Genomic DNA, 11,244 nt, shown 5'->3' with positions numbered 1-11,244 from the left:
GCTATAACCTGGTCTCATGGGTGGTATGTTCCCAGTTGCAATATTTTAAAATTACAAGTAAGCAAGTAAAACAAGGCTTCATATATCAAAAAGGAAAATGGTTGAGAAGTCTTCTATTCAAAGACAGATTAATTCTTTCTTCCCAATAACTTATCAGAAAGAAATGGGTACTAAAAACTCTAAGGGGTTCTTTAAATAATAGTCAGAAAAATGTATAAAAATAAAAACCAAAGCAAGAATGGAACATTGTTAAAAAAGAAGTCTTTCTTTAAAGATGATTGCCCTCTCTTTAAAGATGGAAATTGCCCTCTCTTTAAAGATGGATGCTATATAAAATGGACACACATATCTCTATAACTCATCATGTTTATATGTAAATGCTCTGGCAGATATAACTCCATCTTTGTCCTCATCTTCTTTATCAAAAATATCCTCCACCAAAACATCATGATGACTTTCATTCACCACAGCACCATGCTTTTCAAACTCCTTCTTTAAATACACTTTAACCTACAAAATAACGAATCCCATTAATAACTCTCATTCATCAGGTATCCACATTGAGCCAATCAAAAGCACAGACATGGATAGGCAGTTCATCTAATATATAAATAACTACTAAACAATTACTTTATGATATATTTCTCTGGGAATTTTACCTTTTCCTTCTTTTCCATAGCCCAGGGCAGGAGGAATGATGAGCTTTCTCTTTTCTCCCACACACATTCCCTTCAAGCCCTGGTCCCAACCTTTGAGAGCCTCCAGGATGCCCAGGGTAAACCAAATGGGCTGACCATTGTTACGTTTGTGAGTGGAGTGAAATAAGGAGCCGTCCTTTTCTAAGGAGCCTTCGTAGTGGACCAACATCAAGTCCCCTCCTTTGGTCTTACGATGGCAGATGAAATGCTTCTGGAGAACTTCAATTTTCACTTCTGGTTCAGGGATCAGAGCACCACTCAGAGCTGTGACTAACAGCATCACGACCACATTCCGCAAGAAAAGCCTCATGTTTCTGGGGCAGAAAAGGAGTCACTACAAAAGCAGAGAAAGTGCCCACAACTTCACAGAGTTAAGAATGTGGTTGAAGGCTCAGAGGCAAAGGCCTTGGGCAAGTTCAGGACTCCTCCTCCTTAGAAGACGTGGCACATTTACTACCAACAACTTTCCCACGCACTCTAAATATTCCCAGTTTCTAAAAACATTCCTGCAACACCTCAGTTGAATTTCCTCTTGGCTCACTAACTATACCCCAGGGCTATATCTTGAAGTTCACTGGCTGATTGCCCCAAGTTACTAGTCATTGACACTTTGGCATAAATTAATTTAATCAAATCAAATAATTCCTGAAGGCTCTGGGAGAGGACAAAGAGCCAATGGAGAAAATGCAACCCGAACAGGCAAACAGAAAAGCCTGGAGGGAAGAACGAGGCATTGAGGACACATCGTGTGGCTGACACTAACTTACCTAAGATGCCTGATGTCTTGGTGCTGTGTCCCACCTCATTGTGGGGCAAGGCAACCTGGGCAAACTTGGGTGAGCTGAGGTCTAGAAACCTCTGGGAAGATGGATTTTTCCAGGGGACACTGGAAGGAAGTCCTGGCTGGCAGGTAGAATGAATTCATTCATTTGCCAAATATTTATCCAATGCCTACTATGAACCAGGCACTCTGCTGGACTTGGATATGCAGTTTGGAAAGTAGATAACAATAAACATCTGCTTGTCCAAGCTATTGGTTGGCATGAAGCAGTGGAAGGGAGGAGATGGCCAACCCAAAGGAGAAGAGGGAGTCCCAACATCCATTCAAAAGATGACATGAAGAGTCTAGAAGCAGGTGGTATCCAGTCCAACAGGAGTTAAGAAAGAGGGAAAACTGTAGACCTCTGGTCTTTGGGTAAGGGACTGGCAATGGAAGACACCAGTTCTAAAAGGACTAGGGCATTAGACAGATAAAGAGCCACAAGGAGCAAGACAAGGACCCAGCTACCAGGAAGAGGATATCGAGTGGAGACTGGATCTCCTGCACGAGGGAGAAGCCCCTGTATGAAAACTGGAGTACAGGGTCACAGATGGGTAGCAAGATTGACTTAGTGCTGAGCCCCGTCAGAGCCACAAGGCCCTTCCAGTCTAAGATCAGAAGTGGGCCTGGAGTCTGGAGCCTGGAGCAGAGCTAACCTGTATGCAGGGGTCATGTGCATCTAGAGGTTAGTATTTCCATTCACAGGTCACCACCCTCTCTCAGCTATCCCTCTTCCTTGACATGCCAATTCTCATTTCTTTAATTTGGAAGCTGTTGTGGCCCTTTAGATCAGCAGAGTATAGCAATCTACACCCCCTTGAGGCTGCTTCTAAGGTATACAAAGTTAAGCTTAAACAAGACATTTTGTTTCTCAACATTACGGGAACTACTAACCAAGAAGAGATAGAATTACAGCAATCTAGAATTTAAGATGCACTTGTAATGCCTAAACTGACTTTGAACCACTCAAATCTAAACAGAGTTAAGATAGTCGTATAATTTAGCTGGACTTAGCTCTAAAAGTTATAAATCCATATTTGCCAAAAGTGTACCATGTTTGATGACAAAATACATTCTTCTTTTATTACCATAATTTTCTCCCCTTGTAAGCATGTTAACAGTAGCAAACTTTAGGCAATTGATAATTTTCCAGCAGTACAACATTCTAGAGTGTTACGTAAATGCTTCATTCTTATCAATTTTAATTAACAGCCTTGGCTGATTTGATTATTAGATCCTTGGAATTTCCCATTCAAATACCAGCTCTTCATTTTTAAGATAGAAGGGTATGGTTTCTCTCTTCTAACCAGAGCAAATTGCTCCATAGTATACGAATAAATTCTCTACTTCCCAGAACCGGTTTCAAATTTGCAAAGCTCCATAAAACTCATGCGTGACTTGCTGCTGTAGCTGCATAATTAAAAGAAAACTAATATATTGACTAGTTCTCCTCAGAATAGCATTCATAAGTCACTGTTGCTTGAGAGAAGCTTGTTGCTAAAAGGATAATGGCCAATATCATTTTTATGATTAAAGAGAGAGAATGGCTCTGGTTTGCCTTGTCCAATCCTCTCACAGATCTCCAAAATGCTTCATTGGCTGATTTTTTATATAAGTCCTGAACTGTCATGTCAACCATAAGGAAACAGTTATGCGATGTACAGATTTACCACCAGAGCTGTTGGTTTATCCATGTTCCATTGGCCTTCTGCCTCCCAAACCCAATCTATAGAAGGATTATTTTTAGCAGTGACTAAAGGACTCCATGCTCTAATTTATGCACACATACAAAATCAATAATTACTTAGTGGACCTTTTCATTCGTCTAAATTTGGCCTGGCATAATGGAAGCTGCCCACACAGTTCCCATTGCAAATGATAAATAGGAGACAGCAGTGCATCTCTATCTTTTCTCCCACGATCAGATGAAATCACAGGCAGCTGGAACCTCAGCCAGTCCTTGAACTGGGTCACACAAACTTTTCTTTGGGGCAAATTCCATTCTGATGAGCATCACACTTCCTTCCAATGAGGAACCCTAACTTTGTGACCACCCTGGCTTTGTGCAGGACTCAGGCCTATAGCATGTTTATTCATCTGATTATGGGGGCAGTTCTTGCAGTGAGCGCCGAGGCAGTAGAATACAGTTCCCCAAATGGGCACAAGGTAAAGTGGGGCTCAAGATGTTCATGGGTCCAGACAGACATCTAGAAATATTTCTCCATGCCTAACTCCTTCCAGCAGCCTCTTTCAGTTTCTACTGTTGTCCAGCACCTCTAGAAGGCTGATTTCCTACCGCATGCTTAATAAATAACCTCTCCTTTGTTGTTAAAGACTGGATTTTTGGCTTTTAGAGTAGTTCCTGAACTTGCTCAAAACAGGAAAGTATTAGGACGACTTTAGGCAGAGATATCTAGGCTATTTTTTCCTCTTTGCCTCAGGATTATTTATACTTGCCAGCAAGCCTGTCTTCTAGCTGTAATGTTGCTATTACCAGAGTAGAACATCCTATATCTTGAATTCTGTGCCATTGATCTCATAGAGTGAGATACTTGGGCATTCTTGTTAAATGGCATGACCGGTGAAAACAATGATCCCTCCCACCAGCAACTACCAAAATGAGACCTAGAACTTGAACTGGGACTTTTAGTTTGTTCTCTACATCCACAATTTTATGAGCTATCCTAGATCACTGAAGTAATTAAGCTATATAGAGGAGCTGGTGAATCGTTGAAGTACTTCATAGTAAAAATAGTATTATTTTTACTACTATTTTAACTAGACTTTATTGAGCATATGTTGTGCATTTATTACATGGTAGACAGTTTTTTAAAGTGCTTTATACCTATTAACTTGAATCTTTATCACAACCATGGTGTGGGAACTATTATTATTTCTGACTTATTATTTTGCTGATGAAACAACTGAGGATGTGACCTTGCCCAAGGTCACAAAGATAGTAAGTGGTAGAACTGGGCTTGAAACCTAAGTAGTCTGATTCCAGGGTCCAAATTCATCTACTAAGCTTTCATTATTTTAGAATTTTAAATACATTATCTGATTTAAGCCTCATAACAGTCTCTGTCCCCCAGCCCCTGCATTCTATCCATATGCTATAGTGCCTCTTTAGATTCTCTGCCTAGTAATATGGTACTTCTTTAGAAGCTTTGAACAAAGTCTCCGCCAAGAGGACCTACTAAGTACCAGACATTTTGTGCCACCACTCCCTGTGTTTATCAACCACTTTCAGGAAAGTTCAGCATTCTTCAGCTCAAATGCCTGGCATGTAAAAAACACAGCACACATCCAGTGACTGCTGACACAAGGGAGTGGTGAGGAAAAGATCACAGGGCCTAGAAGCCAGGAGGGGAGGGAAAAGAAGGCAGAGAAGAGGCTTTGGAACACAAAAGCCCCAGACTCTCAAGGGTTTGGTGGCCAGCTGCTCACATCTTTGCATAAAACATGGGCACAGGGCTGTCGGGGGACAGAGCAAGGACGGCCCCCCAGGGGCAGCCAGCAAATTGTAGGATGTGCCTTGGTGAGGAGGGGTGTTCAGGAAAAAGGAGGAAAGGAGGCTTTTCTCTGGCATATGCCTAAGAAATGCATATTGCACAGAGCTAAGGGAAAAATCAGAACAATTCAAGTGCTAAGACGCTGGGTATGTTGCTTTAAATTCTCCTGGCAACATCTAACGTCCTCACTCACACAGAGGGGAATCTAGCCACCTGTCAACCCCAAGACACACTACCGACTGTTCGGGGAGATATTCTAGACAGGAAGGAGCCTGCCACAATAATTACAGCACACTGTGATGGCCTTAAACAGCACCAGACTCAGTGCATTATCTAAGGCTTTTTGTCAGCTCCTTTGAAAGCCATCAGCTAACTGGGCATGCTTTACTGGCCAAAGAAACTGATGTTTGGCTTTGGGTGATTTGCAGAATCTGAATTCTCATTATTTTGAAAGTATTACAGTCTGCAATTGTAAACCTCCAAGGAAGAAATGGCAGGTGCCAGAAATGACAGAAAAATCTAGGGACACTAAGATTGTTTAATTACACACACAGGATTTTTAATGGATTCATTCCACTTGAGGAATGTGCAAGTATTTAAAATTTCAAAATTAAAAAAAACACCTTAAATATTTTTATTTAGTGAAAGAAGAGAGATTATGAACCTGAAAACTATTTGCAATATTATTAAAATAGAACTGATAGTAACAAAACATCTGCAAGTTTATAGAATGAATATTCCAGATCAGATGGCTGTGATTGGAGAAGATGGACCATCAGTCCTTTTCCTCAGAAAAACATGGTTAGAAGCAAGATGTCTGGTTCCAGCCTTCTTCATACCTATCCAGAGTGAGGACAAAATACAGCTACCAGCACGAGTTCAAGAGGTTGACTTAGGGGCGTACATTAAAATAATTAAATATGTATAGCCTGGTTAAGTGATGACTGGCGGGGGACATAATAAGTGTCTACTAAATTTTGACAATGTGAACACTAAGAATATAAGAAATTATTTGTTCTACTTTAGGAGCACAAATTATTAGAAATAAGGAAATCTAAAGATTGAAAATAGTCTAAAGATTGAAGAATCCTTTGTGATGGAGAAGCCTGGTTTATTTATGATTAATTTCCCAGAGGGATGTGATAAAAGATACATCAGTTGAGACTCTTAAATAAGGCTCTTCAGAATGGTCTACGATCAGGGCAATCAGCACCTGATGTTACCAGGAAAGGTCACAGCATTATTGGGTCCAAATCCTGATTGCACATGAGAATACAATGGAGACTTCCTAAGATCACCTTGGAGATTCTCAATCAGCAGGTCTTGGTAGAATCTATATATTCAAAAAGCTCCTCAGGATTCTAGCAGGAAGTAACAAGTATCATACTTATCTACCCATTATAGTCGACTATAAAACTGATCTTCAAAAAGTTCGTGGAAAGTTTCATATTATCTTTTAATTCTATTTTTCCATAAACTTTTTGAAGTATCCTCATATATGAAGTAAGTATTTTCAGGAAATCATGACATACAGAGAATGGGTAAAACTAAAAGGTGAGTTCCATGTTCACCTTGGTTTTCTTCCTGTAAACAGTTTATAAACTAACACAGAAAATTTGAGCCCAGTCACAGGTCTTATTGGGAGGAGATTCATGACAAGTGAGATCATCCATGTAAAACAGTTAACATAGTGACTAACATATATTAAGATTTCAAATTGTAGTCATAATTGGAATTCATCTGCAAAATAATGATTTTCCCATCTTGCAAATGCGAGGGAAACTATTATTAAAGAAACATAAATAATAGTTGAATTTTTCTAACTATAAAAATATAATTCATTTTTTCGTTGTTGTTATATTGCCATTTATTTAGGGTACCTTTTATTTCTAAGTTAAATTAGAATTCAAGGTTACGGAGATAACTGGAAATTGTGGGGTGGACACCAGAGAGGAAAAACTGCACAAAGAAGGACCCCAGAAATCTGCATAGGGTTTCTCTTATATCTTTGATCAGCTATTAATCTGCACATTGACAAGGTTAGACTCTGTGAGATCTAGTGGAGAGCAGCTACTGGGGAGTTGTGAACAGAATGGACATTCGAAGGTGCACAGGACTTGGGAGATGTTGAAGCTCTGACCACACAGACTGCAAAGAATTCTCTAAAAACCCGAGGCATTTCATTAAGACCAAAAAAGGCAATAACTTAGTAGTAGAATTACTCTATACATCTCTAGCAGAGCCTGCAACCAACCTTCAACAGGATCAAGCTGATTCACCACTAACTTAGCTTTTTGTCCATACAAAACTTCCTCATAGAAAGGCAGAAAATTCATATTTTCAAAAATGTAATATCAACAATGTCTAACGCATAACAAAAAATTACTAGACATGTAAAAGTAGAAAAATGTGACCCATAGTCAAGAAGAAACCCACCAATACAAATAGGACCAGAGGTAATGAAAATACTTATTGGAATTAACAGAAAATTATTTTAAAGCAGCTATTATAAATGTATTTATTAATTAAATGGAAAATATGGACATATGAGTAAACAGGGACTCTGAGGAGAGAGATGAAATTTATAAAGAACCAAATGGAGATTCTAGAATTAATACAAAATCTGAAATTAAAAATTCAGTGGATGATCCTGACAACACATTAGAGACTGCAGAAGAGATGATTAGCATATTTAGAGAGGTGAATAGAAACTCTCCAAAGTAAAATTCTAAAAGAAAAATATTGGGGGGAAAAAAACAGTGCCTCGGTGACCTAATAAACAATATCAAATGGGCTAACATACGTGTAATTGAAGTACCAGAATAAACGCAAAGAGAGATTGGCGCAGAAAAAATACATTTTGAAAAATAATAACCAAATATATTCCAAATTTGATATCAACCCACAGATGAAAGAAGCCTCAACAGACCCCAAGCAGGATAAGTATAAAGGAAACCATACCTAAGAATATTAGAGTGATATTACTGAATACCAAATATAATGATAAAACATTGAAAACAGCCAGAGAAAAAAGACACATTGCATTCAGGGCAACAGTGATAGGAATAGCAGGTGATTTCTCTTCAGAAACTATGTGAGGGAGAAGACAAAGGAATTACAACTTTTAAAGTGTTAAAAGAAAAATTGCTATCAACTAGAATTCTGTATCCAGCTAAAATTATGCTTCAAAAATGAAAGAAAGGGCCAGCCCGGTGGCGCACTGGAGAGTGCGCCGCTTGGGAGCGCGGCGGCGCTCCCGCCGAGGGGTCGGATCCCACATACAGACCGGTTCCTGCTCACTGGGTGAGCGCGGTGCGGGTGCGACACCTAGGGTTGCGATCCCGTTGCCGGTCCCGGTCCGGTACGGGCGCGACACTGAGGGTTGCGATCCGTTGCCGGACACGAAAAAAGACAAAAAGGAAAAAAAAAAAAAAAGAAAGAAAAAGACAGCTTAGATAAATATCGGCTGGAATAATTCATCAACAGCAGACCTGCACTACAAAAGTTATTAAAGGAATTTCTTCAGGCTGAAGGAAAATAATATCTGAACTCAGTCTACATGAAAACATGAAAAGTACTGAGAATAGTAAATATGTGAGTAAACAACAATTACTTTTTCAAATTTTTAAACTTTTTATTAGACCATTGATTTTTAAAACAAAAATATCAATAATATATTATAGAAATTATAACTTATATAACAGTAAGTATGACCACAGTAAGAACAAATGGAAATATAGCATTGTAAGTTTCTTATATGTGAAGTGGTATACTAGGAATTCAAGGTAGACTGATAAATTAGGGATACACATTATAATTCAGAACAACAACCTAAAAAATAAAACAAAGGTATATAGCTAACAAACCAATAGTAGAGATAAAATGTAATACTAAAAATAATTCAAACGAAGGCAGAAAAGGGGAGGAAAAAAGAGCAAAGTACAGATGGAATAAACAGCAAACAAATAGCAAGATGGTAAACTTAAACCTAACTACATTAATAATTACATTGTACCTAAATGGACTAATCACTGCAAATTGAAGGGCAGAGATTACCAGAGGAGATGAAAAGACTCAACTGCAATTGCAGTATCCCATAGGTTTTTGTATGTCATGCTTCTATTTTCATTTGTTTCAAGGGATTTTTTTATTTCCTGCTTAATTTCTTCTATGATCCATTGGTCATTTAGGAGCATGTTGTTTAATTTCCATGTATTTTTACAGTTTCCAAAGGTTCGCTTGTTGCTGATTTCTAGTTTTATTCCATTGTGGTCTGAAAAGATACTTGATATGATTTCAGTTTTTGTTTATTGACACTTGATTTGTGGCCTAACATGTGGTCTACCCTGGAGAATAATCCATATGCTGATAAGATTTTAAAACTCAGTAAATGACCAAAAAAAGACAAGAAATTTGTAAGGATAGAGATTTGAATAATACTATAAAAACCTCCCCAGGTGAATCTAATGCTGCCCATTCTTGGACTTATGTTTGAAAACTGCTTACTTCTCTAACTTTCAGCAGAATCATAGCAAAACCATCCAACCAGACACGTCACGAGTTTGCTTTTTTAATTAGGGAGATAAATCCAGAACCTCTTCCAGTTTTATATCTGGCATCTAACCTGGAAATTCTTTCTTCTTTATAATCTGAAGCCACATGATTCTATTGAAATTCATTCTCTTCCCTCTGGGGTTATATAGAATAGATTTTTAGAACTGAAGAGGTTTGAAAAATCATGTAGTTCAAATGCTCCATTTTACAGAAGAGATTCTACTGATTCTTTGTGGCCCAGTTCAATTGCCACATCCACATTTTAAAGATGAGAAAACAGTGCCCCAAAAAGGATAAGTAGCTTGACCAAGATCACACAGCCAGTAAATGGTAGCACCTGGCTTCTAACCCACACGGTCTAATTCTAAAGCCTAGTATCCTCATAAGAGATTTGGCAAATGCTTACTGAACTAGGGTAACAACTGAAAAAAACCAAGATATCTTAAGTTCCAAAGATGTGAATGCTTTGATGCAGGTGGTTATAGATGGAGGTAATAGTAGGTCCCAGATCTTCTGTGCCTGACACCTTCACTCCACCACATTGTCTGAGAGAAGGCAACATAAAACAATAAATTAATTTTTCAATCTAATTTCTTGCAACTGAAGTTGTGAATCAGGAAAATTCACTCTGAAGATGAGAAAATGTGCTTCCCAGTTGTCTATTTTAATTTCATCACACCTAAAATTTAACCCATGCCTTGAAATAACTTAGGAGGGTATCCTTGCCACACACTAACACTCACTGTGGCTTTTCAACATCAATCAGATGCAATTTATGATTGAACAATCTGAACTGTATTTAGATACAACAGCCTTATTGTTCTCCAATTGCTGCCTTCACCTTGATGTCAAATCTCCATTTGCCAAAGCCCCAAATCCCAGCAAAACCCACAGCTTTCCAGGCATTTACAGCCATTAAATACTTACCCACTATAGTCCAACACTGTAATTTCTTCTCCAATTTGATGTTTAACTTTTCCATTTAGCCAGGGGCAGCTAGGCTTCAGCCCAAGAGGAGAGTCCACAGTCTTCTCAATTTTCCTCCCCAGCCTTAGGGCTGGAATAGAGGGCATAGTCTGTCCTGGGACACCTCAAACTTCTCTTTCTTCTGGATCTCTAGCCCCTCCAGTGTGCTAAAGCAGGGAACAAAAATAGAAGAGACAGCAGGTATTATCTCACACAATTGGCTGACTTCTGGAGTGGTCTTCTTAGAGTTTGGTCTGGTGTCACTTTCTGTCCAGTGCTCCGTGATGGTGCTCGTGGTTTTCTTGAGACAGCCCCCAATTTACTGAGGACCCCTAAAGAGAGGGAGCAGTCACCCCTTTCTTTGGCCCCTACCATCCTTCAATGCCCCCAAAGCTCCTCTCTGGACAGGGGTGAGGGGCTAATTCATGGTAGTTGCCTGAATATCTTATGATTCATGCCTCTTTTTAATCTCCACGGTTCTTCAATGGAGGTCTTAAGACCAATAAGAATTCCCCATGCCCTCCCAGGGGCTGCATGGAATTGGCACTTGGAAGGTGCCCCCATCTTCTTCCCACAGTCTCTTCCTGCAATTTACCCCAGCAAGCTTCTTACTTGGAAATTAAAGAGAGATCAAAATGGCACTGGTCACTAGGGTCATGGAGACCTCCAAACTCCAGGGGAAATAGCAGATTCT

General features: G+C 39.2%; 1 pseudogene across 1 annotated transcript; it reads right to left on the bottom strand.

The window, feature by feature from the left end:
• Positions 1 to 351: 351 nt before the first annotated feature.
• LOC103602756 lies at positions 352 to 1,008 on the bottom strand (annotated as a pseudogene). The gene has a single exon (XR_551551.1). The product of XR_551551.1 is annotated as a peptidyl-prolyl cis-trans isomerase FKBP14 pseudogene (transcript).
• Between the last annotated feature and the right edge of the window lie 10,236 nt (positions 1,009 to 11,244).

Source organism: Galeopterus variegatus, unplaced genomic scaffold (assembly GCF_000696425.1).
Source record: "Galeopterus variegatus unplaced genomic scaffold, G_variegatus-3.0.2 Scaffold4276, whole genome shotgun sequence".
In the NCBI taxonomy this organism is placed as follows: Eukaryota; Metazoa; Chordata; class Mammalia; order Dermoptera; family Cynocephalidae; genus Galeopterus; species Galeopterus variegatus.
Note: the sequence above shows the minus strand (reverse complement) of the source record. Positions and strands in the feature narration are given on the sequence as shown.